Below are 14888 nucleotides of genomic sequence, written 5' to 3'. Positions count from 1 at the left end.
AATGGGTGCGTGAAAATCACGCCCAGCACTTCCGCAGCCGTATAAACTATGAATGAAAACAGAAAAGCACCACGTGCTACAAACATACAGAGTGTCATAATGATGGCGGCTGCGCGAAAATCACGCAGCCACGCATCATACGCTGCTGCCACACGGAGCTGTTATGGACCTTTTGCATGCGCAAAACGCCACGTTTTTGCGCACACAAAAAGCACACGCTTGTGTGAATCCAGCCTTAGGGTAGGAACACACTAGGCATGAACACTGCGGATTTTATGCAACACATTTTATTGTGGAAAATCCGCAGCGTATTACAGTCGCAGCAGAATGGATGAGATTAGAACAAATCTCATCAACACGCTGCAAAAAAAGTGGACCTGCAGTGTGGCTTTTTAAGCCGCAGCATGTCAATGTATTCTGTGGAATCGCTGCTCCTCTGTTGCGGAAATTCTGCGGTTCTGCCGCAAAAATCACTCATTAGAAAAAAAAAAAAAGGCACTTTTTTAAATTTATAAAAAAGTTTAGACTTGCCCCGGCCGTAGTCCTGGTGACGCGATCCTCTATTCTTAGCGCAGCTGGGCCTCCTGTCATGACGTTTCATCCCATGTGACTGCTGTAGCGGTCACATGGTCTACAGCGTCATCCCAGGAGGCGGGGCTACATTCAGAAGAGAGAGATGCGTCACCTAAACTACGGCGGGGGCAAGTCGAAACTTTTTTTTCCCTGCAGGATTCCCGCAGCGGACACGCCTTACGAAACCTGCACCACTATTTGGTGCGGTTTTGCTGGCGGAATTCCCTGCGGCTACCGGGGCGGATAAGCTGTGTAGTTTTACTCAGCATATCCGCCTAGTGTGTCCCTTATGATGTCGCTCCTGGAGCTGCTGCCGGTCTCTAAATAGGCAGTTGGTCCAGTAGAATTTGGAATTATTTTTTTTTGTGAACCAGCTTAAAAAAATACAAAACTTTTGTGTTAGGGCCTGTTCACATCACCGTTCGCTTCCGTTCCGTCTGAGGTTTCCGTCGGGTGAACCCCGCAACGGAAAGTGAAAGTGACAGCTTCCGTTTCCGTCACCATTAGCGCAGTCGACTACGCTATTGATTCCGTCCGAAAACCTGCCGGAATGGTGACGAACGGAAACCATTAGCGATGTTTCCGTCACCATTGAGATCAATGGTGACTGAAACGGAAGCTGTGCTGTCACTTTCACTTTCCGTTGCGGGGTTCACCCTACAGAAACCTCAGACGGAACCCCGGAGCGGAAGCGAACGGTGATGTGAACAGGCCCTAACACAAAAGTTTTGTGTTTTTTTAAGCTGGTTCACAAAAAAAAATAATTCCAAATTCTACTGGACCAATTGCCTATTTAGAGACCGGCAGCAGCTCCAGGAGCGACATCATAAGGAACACACAAGGCGGATACGCTGAGTAAAACTACACAGCTTATCTGCCCCGGTAGCCGCAGGGAATTCCGCCAGCAAAACCGCACCAAATAGTGGCGCAGGTTTCGTGAGGCGTGTCCGCTGCGGGAATCCTGCAGGGAAAAAAAAGTTTAGACTTGCCCCGGCCGTAGTTTAGATGACGCATCTCTCTCTTCTGAACATAGCCCCGCCTCCTGGGATGACGCTGTAGACCATGTGACCGCTGCAGCAGTCACATGGGATGAAACGTCATGACAGGAGGCGGGGCTGCGCTAAGAATAGAGGATCGCGTCACCAGGACTACGGCCGGGGCAAGTCTAAACTTTTTTATAAATGTAAAAAAGTACCTTTTTTTTTCTCATGTGTGATTTTTGCGGCAGAACCGCAGCATTTCCGCAACAGAGGAGCAGCGATTCCACAGAATAAATTGACATGCTGCGGCTTAAAAAGCAACACTACAGGTCCATTTTTTTTGCAGCGTGTGGATGAGATTTGTTCTAATCTCATCCATTCTGCTGCGACTGTGATACGCTGCGGATTTTCCACAATAAAATGTGTTGCATAAAATCTGCAGTGTTAATGCCTAGTGTGTTCCTACCCTAAGGCCGGATTCACACAAGCGTGTGCTTTTTGTGTGCGCAAAAACGTGGCATTTTGCGCATGCAAAAGGTCATAACCGCTCCGTGTGTCAGCAGCGTATGATGCGCGGCTGCGTGATTTTCGCGCAGCCGCCATCATTATGACACTCTGTTTGTAGCACGTGGTGCTTTTCTGTTTTCATTCATAGTTTATACTGCTGCGGAAGTGCTGGGTGGGATTTTCACGCACCCATTGACTTCAATGGGTGCGTGATGCGCGAACAATGCACAAATATCGGACATGTCGTGAGTTTTACGCAGCGGACACACGGACACACGCTACGTGAAAATCACTGACAGTCTGAACGGCCCCATAAAGTAACATAGGTCCGTGCGAGGCGCGTGAAAATCACGCGCATTGCACGGACGTATTACACATTCGTCTGAATAAGCCCTAACAATAAGGCCCAGTTCACAGAGTTTTTGGGCCTTGATATTGACTCGGACACTGTGTCAGCATCAGCACCAAAAAACTTCCAAAACCACCTCCCATTGATTTAATCTGAAATCAATGGGAGCCAGTCGCGGAAAAAAGAAAAAGCAGCACGTCCTTTCTTGCTGCGGTTCCGCCTCTGACCTGCCATCGAAATCAATGGGAGGCAGAAAATGCATTTTTCGCTGCGTTTTTTGTCTGCTGTCCTCAATCGCAGCGGGCAAAAAACGCAGCAAGATAGTGTGTGCAGGTCAAAATCTGCCTCAAAATTCTTTAAGGAATATTGAGGCAGATTTTTTCGGCCTGCAAAATACTCTGTGTGAACAGGGCCATACTTAAACAGCACTTTGAGACACTTTACTCACCGTGTCAGAAGAGCTGCTCCCACTCCAGTCCTCTTCAGGCGATGTCTTCGGTCCAGACGTCGTCCTTCACCTCCAGGCTCCAGAAAATGGCGGGGATCGTAGAACTGCCGCCGCGCAACAACTAGACTCCTCCCCCTCTCCTTACGCAGCTACGCTCTGGAGAAGGAGGAGGAGGAGGCGGAGTCGGACGAGGAGGCGGACGAGGAGTCGGACGAGGAGGCGGAGTCGGAGTCGGACGAGGAGGCGGAGTCGGAGGCGGGCCAGCAGGTAAGTAACCGTGCGCCGCTGTCCCTGTGTGGCTGTCCTTCCCCGTCGATGTACTTGTGTTGCTCCCTCTCGGCGGCGCGCCTGGTCGTGCGCGGTCGTGGGCTCGTGCGCTCGTGCTTGCGGTCGTGCGCGCTCGTACGCGCGCAAGCGGTGGTGTTTCGCGGCGCAGCGGCGGTGATGAGAGGGGGGCCCGCTGCCCCAGCTCGGGGGCCCGCTGCCCCAGCTCGGGGGCCCGCAGCAGCTCACGACATTGTTTTGCTGAAAAGAACAGGCCCCATTGCAGGGGCTTGTTTTTTTCTACCAAAAGAAAGTCGCGGCAGTTGCCGGGCCCCCCTTTCAATTAAGTTTGGCCGGGCCCCCTACAGTACTACCCCTAATACCCCCCTGATGGCGGCCCTGCCCTTAGGCCCCATGCACACGACCGTAATTTTTGTCCACCCGTAAATACTGGCGTAAATACGGGTCCTTGGTCACACGTGTTCGACCCATATTGCACCAGTATTTACGGACCCGTGCCCGTAAATACGGGTCCGGTGTCACCAGTATTCCACCCGTATTTACGGGCAAGTTTTCGATGCAAAATTACACTGCACTAATCGGCAGCCCCTTCTCTCTATCAGTGCAGGATAGAGAGAAGGGACAGCCCTTTCCGTAATAAAAGTAAAATTAAAATTCATACTTACCCGGCCGTTGCCTTGGTGACGCGTCCCTCTCTTGACATCCAGTCCGACCTCCCTGGATGACGCGCAGTCCATGTGACCGCTGCAGCCTGTGATTGGCCTGTGATTGGCTGCAGCGGTCACATGGGCTGTAACGTCATCCCGGGAGGCCGGACTGGAGGAAGAAGCAGGGTCCCTGGTGCTGAAAGAGTTACTGCCGATCGTTTAACTCTTTCACCACCCTGGACAGTGACTATACAGTGACGTCGCCTAGCAACGCTCCCGTAATTACGGGTGCACACACGTAGTCACCCGTAATTACGGGAGCCCCATAGATTTCTATGGGCCTGCCCGTGCCTGAAATAGGACATGTTCTATATTTTTCAACGGCCCGGGCACCTTCCCGTAAGCATACGGGGAGGTACCCGTGGCCAATATAAGTCTATGGGTCCGTAATTACGGCCGTTTTTATGTTCGTGTGCATGGGGCCTTAGGCTGGGTTCACACGACCTATTTTCAGGCGTAATAGAGGTGTTTTACGCCTCGATTTACGCCTGAAAAGACCACCAGTTTTGGTATATCTCCCAGTGCTACGAGTGTCACACAGAGTTCCTAAAGCTCAGTACTATGGACCCATAGGCACAATGCTGGACGCCACTAGGCCTTATATGCAAAAGGCCTAAGACTGACTAGACAACAACTTTGGCAAAGTCAGAAGTTACAGAACAATAATTCACACAAGTTGTGCAACTTCAGTCACCATATAGCCCTAGTAATATTCCCAAGTACTGCTTTGGGTGGGACAAACTATGCCTTGAACCCAAGCCTTTATGGCACAATTGCATAGCAGCTTCCTTCGTCCTCCCAATGAACTCCCTTTCTAATATCTGCCTCTCGCTCATGTACCCCCGGGCATGCGCACTGCCCTCCCACCGCGCGTTCACGGACCCGCCTCTTGCGCTCATCTCGGATAGAAGAGGCGGCTGATGCAGCGCCCGGAGCCCGCGGGTGAGAGGTCATGTGACTGGGAAAAGAGGGCGGAGGGGGGACCCGGAATTACTCACCCTGTGTTTAGCATTGCATGGCGAGCTATGTGGTGTCCTTATACAGCGCCAGTATTCACTGGGGCTCTTTCTGTGCTGGATATATATACGGCAGTGGGGCCTTGCTGTACCAGTGTGTGTGTGGTGGAAGGTGATGCTTCGCCCGCTCCTGTACATCAGTGAGCCGTGTCCTGCCCTGTGGCTCCCCGCTGCCCACAGCTCTGCCGAGGAGCAGCCAGTGTTGCCGTGTCGTGACTGCCCCTAGCTACACAAGTTCAAGGCCGGTTGTCCACAGCGTCTGCTGTATCTCCTATAGCTGGGGCAGGGCTAGTATAACGGGGACTCCACACTGTATTCGAATAATTCAATAATATTACAATTCTGCTGTATTCTCACAGACCAGACCAGAATACAATGGCTCATGCACACCACTATTCTGGCTCTGTTTTGTGTGGAGCCGTAGTAGGGCTGCCATAGACGTGCATGAGTCCTCTTCTGTACCTCTGTTTGCCTCCCATTTCATATAGAGGGTTTTTTCTCTCAGATTCGGTACACATGTGACGGAACGTACCGCGACTTCTTTCCCATGGAGATATTTTCCCCTTGAAGCCTTGGGGAGAATATCTCTGTACATATTGCACCTGACAAAACATGTATGGCAGCACAAGGAGGCTGTGTGGCTACGTACCAGGGTGTGTGTGTGTATGTGTGTGTGTGTGTGTGTGTATATATATATATATATATATATATATATATATAATGTCCATACAGGCTGTCTGGTGAAATTGCTGCAGTTTATTAGCATATAACATGTCCCTTTATATGTTAACTTTATCGAACTACACAAAAAACTATTAAAACCAATGCAAAGAGATTAGATGTGAAAGTACCCATTGATTCCCATAGATTTACTGTACACTTTGCCCGTCGTGAGGTGTGCGTTTTAAACCGAGACCCTTTCTCTGGACATATTGCCATAGGCGTACCTCTATTAGCATTATAGGGGTTTTCCAACAAAATACATGTATCCCCTATCCACAGGATAGGGGATACATGTGGGATGAGTGGGGGGTCTGACCGCTGGGACCCCCTGCGATGAGAACAGGGACCTGAAAGTCCCCCATGAGAATGAAGTGCTGCTGTGCATGCTCGGCCAGCGCTCCATTCATTTCTAAGGGGCCCCTGTCTCCGATAGCTCTATAGAAGTGAATGGAGTACTTTGGGAGACTTCCGGTCCCTCATATTCCTCATCACTGGGTGTCCCAGAGGTAGGACACCCAGCGATCACACATGTATCCCCTGTCCTGTGCACGTGTTTGTGGGAAAACTTCTTTTTGGCTATGTTCAGACGCTTAAAAGAGGCTCTGTCACCAGATTATCAAATCCCTATCTCCTATTGCATGTGATCGGCGCTGCAATGTAGATAACCGTAACGGTTTTTGTTTTTTTTTAAACTATCATTTTTGGCCAAGTTATGAGCTATTTTATATTTATGCAAATGAGCCTTTCTAATGGACAACTGGGCGTGTTTTCTCTTATTTCCAACTGGGCGTGTATTGTGTTTTTAACAACTGGGCGTGTTTACTTCTTTCACTGCACAATCACACTGTGCTGTGGATCATGCTGGGCTGGAACAATGAGAAGTGCAGGACGCTGATGGGTCACTGATTGGTCAGCCTCATACACTCCTCTGTACAACACCCAGTTGGTAAAAAGTAAAAACACACCCAGTTGTCCATTGAGAAACTCATTAGCATAAATCTAAAATTGCTCATAACTTGCTCAAAAATGATCGTTTTTCAAAATAAAAACCACTGCTGTTCTCTACATTACAGCGCCAATCAGATTATGTAGGAGATAGAGCACTTATAATCTGGTGACAGAGCCTCTTTAAGGCCTCATGCACACGGCCGTGATTTTCGGGTTGGCCGGCCGGCTGCGGAGTGTCACTTATGAGCGGGCTGTGTCCATTATTTCCTATGAGCCTGGACCGCAGAACACAGCCGTAATAAGACATGTCCGTTCTTTCTGCGGTCCAGGCTCCATGGCCATGCACGGACCGTGGAAACCACGGTCGTGTGCATGGGCCCGTAGAAATGAATGGGGCCGCAATTCTGTGGATTTTCGGGGGAATTGCGGCCGCAAAAGCACGTTCGTGTGCATGGGGCCTAACAAAAAACCGACTAAAATACGGAGCTGTTTTCAGGGTAAAACGGCCTCTGGTTTTCAGCTGTTTTTTATGCATCGAGCGTTTTTTTGATGCGTTTTCTACGGCCGTTTTTGGAGCTGTTTGTCTATTGGGACAATGAAAAACGGCTCAAGAAGTGACATGCACTTCTTTTTTACATGGTGTTTTTTAACGCACTGTTTTTACAAACGGTCGTGTAAAAAATCGCCCTGTGGGAACAAAACGCCGGTTTTCCCATTGAAATCAATGGGCAGATGTTTGGAGGCCTTCAGACCCCGTATTTTCAGCCGTTTTTCGGGGCGTTTATGGCCCAAAAAATGGCTGAAAATAGGCCGTGTGGACATATCCCAAGTCCTCATTCACACTGGTGTATTTTGCATCCGTATTTGTAAGCAAAAACCTGAAGTGAAACCTAAACACAGAAAGTCGTAGGCTATGTTCACACGGAGTATTTTGGGGGAGGAATATCTGCCTCAAAATTCAGTTTGGAACTTTGAGGCAGATTTTCCTCTCCTTGCACGCCGATTTTCGCGCCGTTTTTCGCCCGCGGCCATAGAGCGCCGCGGGCATAAAACAGCGCGAAATACGCTTTTTCTGCCTCTCATTGAAGTCAATGGGAGTTCAGAGGCGGAAGCGCCCGAAGATAGGGCATGTCGCTTCTTTTTTACTGCTCGCGGGAAAAAGACGCAGACGCCTCCCATTGAAATCAATAGGAGGCGTTCTCGGGCCGTTTTTGCCGAGTTTTGCGACGCGGTTTCCGCGTCAAAAAACTCGGCAAAATACTCCGTGTGAACATAGCCTAATGGAAAGGTTTGTACCTCATCCATGTTATGTACCCACTCCTGGTTTTGGCTTGTCAACGCATGCAAAATACTAAGTTTTAACTGCAAAGAGCAGCTCCCACACTGGAGGACTCGGCATGACCATGGCCACCCATTTATTTGAATAGGCACAATGTAAAGGTATATTCACATGTGACAGATTTCCGTTGCGTAAAATTTATGCGGCAGAAATGTATCCATTACATTTTATCACTGGGGGACGATTTGACCAGCTATACGTTTCCCCTGCAGCAGCCATTACAGGGGTAATGTAGTATTACATGGTGACCATTCAATTGATGCTGATACTTGGTGGCTCTCTGTTATCATAAAAGGGGGTTTCAAGTGGGTTCCAGCTCTATAACGTCCATATGCCCTAATAGAGTCCCACATATGCCAAGATGACGCTTTTGCCTAGGAAATGTCTTCCATTTCTTGGTAAGGGATTGCTCCAACATTCCCCTATCCATCTGCAATTTGTTAGGACTACATCTTTAACAAATAATGCATGTATTACCTGTGATTTTGCAATTCTTCTTTTGGTGCAGTTGTGCCATACTACAAAACATAAACCTGACTTGAGCCTTCAACACAGCAAAGATTATTACAAGAATAGTGATCTTCACATGCGCCTGAGGCCATGCGTGAGACCAATGGATGACGATTGTCAGGCCTTGTTCACACAGTGCAGATTTTGCATGCATTATTTAAAGTGTAACTAAACTTTCAACAAACTTTTGACATGTCAGAAGTTTTGATAGGTGGAGGTCCGAGCACTGAGACCCCTACTGATTGCTAATACAAATCGGCAGAAGACCTCGGGTGAGTGCTGAGTCACTTAGTTTCTGACCAGCTTTTCTCGGAAAGCCGATGTAATGGTGTACGGGCGCATAGACTAAGCCAAAACCAGAATTGAAACCAGGAGAGACATTTCTTCTGTTTGGGCTCCGTTCCTGGTTTTGGGTTAAAAAAAAATGTATTCAAAATCTGCATCGTGTGAACAAGGCCTAAGGCCGAGTTCCCACGTAGCGTAAACGCTGTGGAATTTTCGCAACGGCATTGTGTGTGTAAATTCCGCAGCATTCACAGTAGCAGCAAAGTGAAAGAGATTTAGAAAATCTTATGCCCACGTTGCGAAAAAAAAAGCCGCAGCGTAAACGTTAATAAATTGACCCGCAGTGTGGAATTTAAATCCGCAGCACGTTAATTTATGCTGCGTTTTTGTGGATTTTCTGTTGCGGGTTTTCCCCATTGAATTCAATGGGGATGCAAAACCCGCAACAGAAAGCCAAGTGTTTGCAACTTCTGCGGCGAAATCGCAGCGATTATGCCGCAAAAATTAGAACTCCAGAAAATAAAATAAAAATCATAATTACCCAGAACGCTCTCCTTCCTGCAGTCCTGCCTTCTGGGATGACGTTTCAGCCCATGTGACAGCTGTAGCCAATCACAGGCTGCAGCGTCACATGGCCTGCAACGTCATCGTAGGAGGCTGGACTACGCGCAGAGAAGAGGGGGTTGGTAAGTATCGACGGTTTGTTTTTTTTCTAGCGCTGCTTTCCGCAGCCGAAATTATTTTCGAAAAACCCCACCACAATGTGGTGCGATTTTTTGGGACGGAATGTACTACGGGTTTCAGGTCGGATACGCTGCACAGTTTTTACGCAGCCCATACGACCCGTGGGAACCCAGCCTATGGCCTTATTCACACACCCGTGTTCGGTCCGTGATACACGGACCGCATGTTGGCCGAATTTCAAAGATCGAACACAGTTCAAGGAGCCGGGCTCCTAGCATCGTAGTTATGTATGGCGCTAGGTGTCCCTGCCTCCCTGCGGGAATACTGTCCCGTAGCAACACTTCTGCAAATTACAGATGTCACACGGATGTGTATCCGCAGTTTCCACGGGCCCATTGACTTCTATGGGCAAGTCCATAGCAAATTTGCGGGCTATAATAAGACATGTCCTGAGTTTCTGCGGCTCATATTTGCGGTCCTGGAAAGAACCGTGAAAACTACGTTCGTGTACATGGTGCCATAGCAATGAATGGGTTCGCAATTGACCTTGCAGATTTGCGGGTGAATTGCGGATGCAAAAACATGTTCGTGTGCATGAGGCCTTAATGGGGTTATCCCATGAAAATTATTAGATTCAAAGCTAGAGGACTTGTCACATCTTCTGACATAACAGGTTTTTGTAGTGCTGGAGCAAATTTTTTTACAACTTTACGTTGTGCTGTTCATCTGTTATTCCTTTTAATTATGAATAAATTGACAACTGGGTGTTACCAGTTTGGGGGTCTGTCCATAAACAGACTGACAATGTCCAATCAGTCTTGACCGAGTGGGACTGTGTAGGGACAAACTCCTTTGACAAGGGGAATGGTAACACCCAGTCTTCAACTTATTTCTAGGAGGAAGAACAGAGAAATGTCACAACATAGAGTTGTAAGAAAATATGTTCCAGAATTGTTATTTTATGATTTTCAGTCACAGAATTTTCTGCAACAAATCTGTCACACTAAACTAAGGCTTCATGCACACATTGCGTAATTAGATGCTGCAAATCTACATCGAAACCGCAGATAAACGCATGTAATTCCGAATGTAAAATGTGCACTTAATTTTGCACTTTTTTAATGCGTTTTAGGTGCCGATTTTACATTTTGATGCTGGAACATTCTAGTTGTGGCGATCTTTTAAAGCTGTGACGTGTGACATATGTCATTAACAGATCTTTCATAAGACAGTTCTGTTTGATTTAGGGAATGTATTCGATACAGGCTACTGCACTGACTGAGTAGACCTCTAAGGGTAAGGTCACACGGAGCGGCCCTGACACGGTCGCAACGCGGCTAACAACCGCGCCATGACCGTGTTCGGTGCAGCTGTCAAACAGCCTGTTAGTGGCTGCACGTTATTGCGGGTAAACCGTTCCTTTATCCGCAAAATCGTGCGGCCATGAATTAATACGCTCTTTATGGCCGCACAATTCTGTAAGTTACAACAAAGTTACCCCCTATTCATTCTCTATGGTATCGCCGGAAAAAGCCGAACACTGCACTCTACTATCTCCGGTGCTCGCATAGAGAATGAATGGATCGGCAGTGCGCATGTAACCGGAATACCCCTTAATAAGGTATTTGACAGCCGCGCCTACCTAGTGCCAGCGCGGTTGTTGGCCGCGTTGCGACCATGTCAGGGCCGTACCCTGAGGTGTCGGCATGCATGATTCCTCTTGGCCATATTGTTATTTTTATTATTTTACTCAGAATATTTGGTCATATCAATTAATGGTATTTCACTTTACAATATAGTGTTAATGTTATAGTATGTATAGTAACAGGAAAGGGGAAAGTAGTGTGATCAATTAATTTTGAAAATAACTAATTCTTTATTAGTAATTAGTTAAAATAACAATGTTAAATGAAAATTTGTAGTACCAATGACCCCTCACTTGACACTGTAGACAAATAAATGTCTTAAATAATCTTACTCCATTAGAGATAATATACAAGCAATGGGACGAGTAGCCTCAGTCTTGGGTATATGTTTTTTACATTAGTTAGCCCGCAATCATTAATTCTGAAACAAGGTGTTGTTAAACATTCATTGTTAGAGCATTAGCTAAGAAATCTAACAAATTAGCGTGTCTCACAAAACGGGCTGTGAGTGAACCCTGACAAATGATTGTGAAGACTCGCTGCTGGTTAATTGCAGTGGCACTCAGATCTCTATTATACTGTGCTGAAGGTTCCTTCATCGGGCTGTAATGAAAGCCCAGCGGCACACGCTGCTACTAGCGGCCTTAGTGCTGAGAGAAGACATCAGGACCGGATTGGTGCCGATAACGTGATCACCATGATAAACCTATCGTGGTGTTCACAGCAAAGTTTATTGCAGCAACAAACTTTCCTGCTGTTTGTTACAATGTTTTTCCTCCCTCCCTGTCAGATCGTTCCGAGACAGTGAGAGAGAAGAAGCTGTGCCGAGCAGCTGCCGTGTGTCTCCTATAAAGACACACCGACTGTGAAACACACAAAAACCACCTCCACATAGATAGTTTAGTGTAGGCAGCTAGTTATAGTTTAGGTAGTATTAGTTAGGTAGATAGTTCTCAGATTAGGGAAATCAATTAGTTAATAATCAATTAGGGCGTGTAAATGTATATATATCTATAAAATCATATATATATATGATTTTATAGATATATATATATACACATTTATTATAAGCCCTAATTGATTATTAACTATATATATATATATATATATATATATATATACACATATACACACACACACACATGAAATATGTATTATATACAGACATATTTTAAATTTCTGTTAGTACTAAAAATGAATAATTAGGGACGTTATATATCTATGACATCATATAGATCTATACGTACATGTAATATATACGTATACACACATATACGTACATAAATCTCTTCATATATTTTACACGTCTGTAAAGTCTAAATACATTGATTCATTGTTAGGGTTGTTCATAAATGTATTATTTATTAGGGTTGTCATAATTTAATTACATATATATCTATAATGTGGTATAGATATACGCACCTGTAATATATACATATACAAATATCAAATAATTGATTTTTAGTGTCGTTCATAAAGTTATTAATTATTAGTTGTTCAACAATTCATTCGTTGTAAAGATTCAATTGAGTATATATGTATACGTAATATATACACACATTTAGATAAAATAATTTCTTCCTATATTTTACAGTTCTATTAATTCTAGATACTAACTAATTGATTGTTAGGGTCGTTCATAAATTTATTGATCAATTGATTAGTGGACTTTTTCTTTACTTTTATTAAAATTGTTACAAAAAATAAGTAAAAAAGAAATTAAAAAAATGGCACGCAAGTTATATACCGCTGAAGAGGCGTTTGCTCTCTTATATTCTGATAGTGAAAGTGCTGTATCAGATGACGATAGTCCCTTCCAGGGTTTTAACGACAGTGACATAGACAGCACTGAAAGTGATGGGGAATCTGGTCCATCCGTTAAACATCTGAGGTGCAGTGACAGTCCGCCACAAGGACCGAGTAGGCATGCACATCGGGATATTGACATGTCTGACATGCCGAGTGCAAGACATTTCACAGGATCCACCAGGCCAAATAATTTTTCCCTCAGAAATCGTATCTCTCAGATGGAAGCCTCCAAATTCTGCCACCCATTTGTGCCAGATTTTATTGCCGTCCCTGGATTTAATCTCAATGTGGAGGGTTTCGGTCCAATTGATTTTTTTCAGCTTTTTATAAGCGATGATTTATTAGAGCACATTGTTTTTCAGACAAACATATATGCCAGTCAGTATTTAGAAAAAAAACCTCAGTCATCTTATGCCAGATTAAATCGTGGACCCCAACAAATATTAACGAAATAAAGACATTTTTAGGTCAAACGCTGGCAATGGGTCTAGTCAGAAAATCCACCATCAGATCATACTGGGCCTCATGCTCGGTGCACTGTACTCTCACCTTTTCCGCAGTGATGAGCAGAAATCGTTATGAGATCCTTTTGAGATTTCTCCATTTTAACGATAATAACAAAACAATGCTGCAGACTTTGACCGGCTCTATAAAATCAGACCTCTTCTCAGCATGTTTTCAGATACATTTTTGACTCTCTATACCCCCACACAAATCTTCTCAATGGACGAATCCCTGGTAAAATTTAAAGGGAGGCTTCATTTCAAGCAATATCTCCCCGGAAAGAGGGCTCGATATGGAGTAAAATTATATAAAATGTGTGAAAGCTCATCCGGCTATACATTTGCGTATAGGATCTATGAGGGCAAGGATCGAAAGCTAAGTCCACTGGATTGCCCTCCAAACATGGGGACAAATGGCAAAATTGTGTGGCAGCTAATCAGCCCATTTCTGCAAAAGGGGTATAAACTGTACACGGACAATTTTTATAGTAGTATACCCCTTTTTAAAAGTCTGCAGACACAAAATACGGGGGCTTGTCGGACCATTCGAAACAATCGTCTGGGCTTCCCACAAACACTTGGCAGCCTTAAATTAAAAAAGGGGGAGTCAAGTTGTCTCCGCAGTGGTGAGCTTCTTGCAGTCAGATACAAAGACAAAAAAATATGTTTTTGTTTTAAGTACTATACACTCAGATGCCACCCTAGGAGTAAGGCTGGGTTCACACGTGGCGGAATTTCACTTAAATTCCGCTGCGGACACTCTGCAGCGTTAATCCGCAGCGGAGCCGTTTGTCCATTGACTTACACTTTAATTTGGCAGTGTTCGTTTAGACGAGGCGTAAAATTCCGCTGCGGAGCATAGGCTGCGGAGCGGAATTTGGTGTCCGCAGCATGCTCTGTCTGTTGCGGAGCAGTGGCGGACTCATGGCGGAATTTCTCCATTGACTTCAATGGAGATTCTAATTTCCGCAATGAAGTCCGCAGCTGTCATGCACATGTTATGTGTGCTGCGGATCCGTCTTGCTTTTTTAACTTGACATTTCTTCATTCTGGCTGGACCTATGTATTTCTAGGTCTACAGCCAGACTGAGGAAGTCAATGGGGCTCCCGTAATGACGGGAGCGTTGCTAGGAGACGTCAGTAAATAGTCACTGTCCAGGGTGCTGAAAGAGTTAAGCGATCGGCAGTAACTGTTTCTGCACCCGGGACAGTGACTACCGATCCCAATATACATCTATCTGTAAAAAAAAATGAAGTTCATACTTACCGAGAACTCCCTGCTTCTGTCTCCAATCCGGCCTCCCAGGATGACGTTTCAGTCTAAGTGACGGCTGCAGCCAATCACAGGCTGCAGCGGTCACATGGACTGCCGCGTCATCCAGGGAGATCGGGCTGGATGCCGAAGGAGGGACGCGTCATCAAGACAACGGGCGGTAAGTATGAATTTCTTTGACTTTCACAAGGGAAAGTGCTGTCCCTTCTCTCTATCCTGCACTGATAGGGAGAAGGGACGTACTTTTACCGCAGTCCGCAGCAGCTAGTCCGCATCAATTTACTGCACATTTTGTGCAGATCC

General features: G+C 45.9%; 1 protein-coding gene across 1 annotated transcript in view; it reads left to right on the top strand.

Annotated features, from left to right (window-relative positions):
• The first annotated feature begins 4693 nt into the window (after window positions 1-4693).
• The window catches only part of GNG7 (G protein subunit gamma 7), a 116302-nt gene continuing 106107 nt past the window's right edge, over window positions 4694-14888 (top strand). The window contains exon 1 of the mRNA XM_075864652.1: window positions 4694-4791. The gene's annotated coding sequence lies outside the window, so the exon portion shown is untranslated. The remainder of the gene's footprint in view (window positions 4792-14888) is intronic.

This window comes from Rhinoderma darwinii, chromosome 1 (genome assembly GCF_050947455.1).
Source record: "Rhinoderma darwinii isolate aRhiDar2 chromosome 1, aRhiDar2.hap1, whole genome shotgun sequence".
NCBI classification, from domain to species: Eukaryota; Metazoa; Chordata; class Amphibia; order Anura; family Rhinodermatidae; genus Rhinoderma; species Rhinoderma darwinii.
Note: the sequence above shows the minus strand (reverse complement) of the source record. Positions and strands in the feature narration are given on the sequence as shown.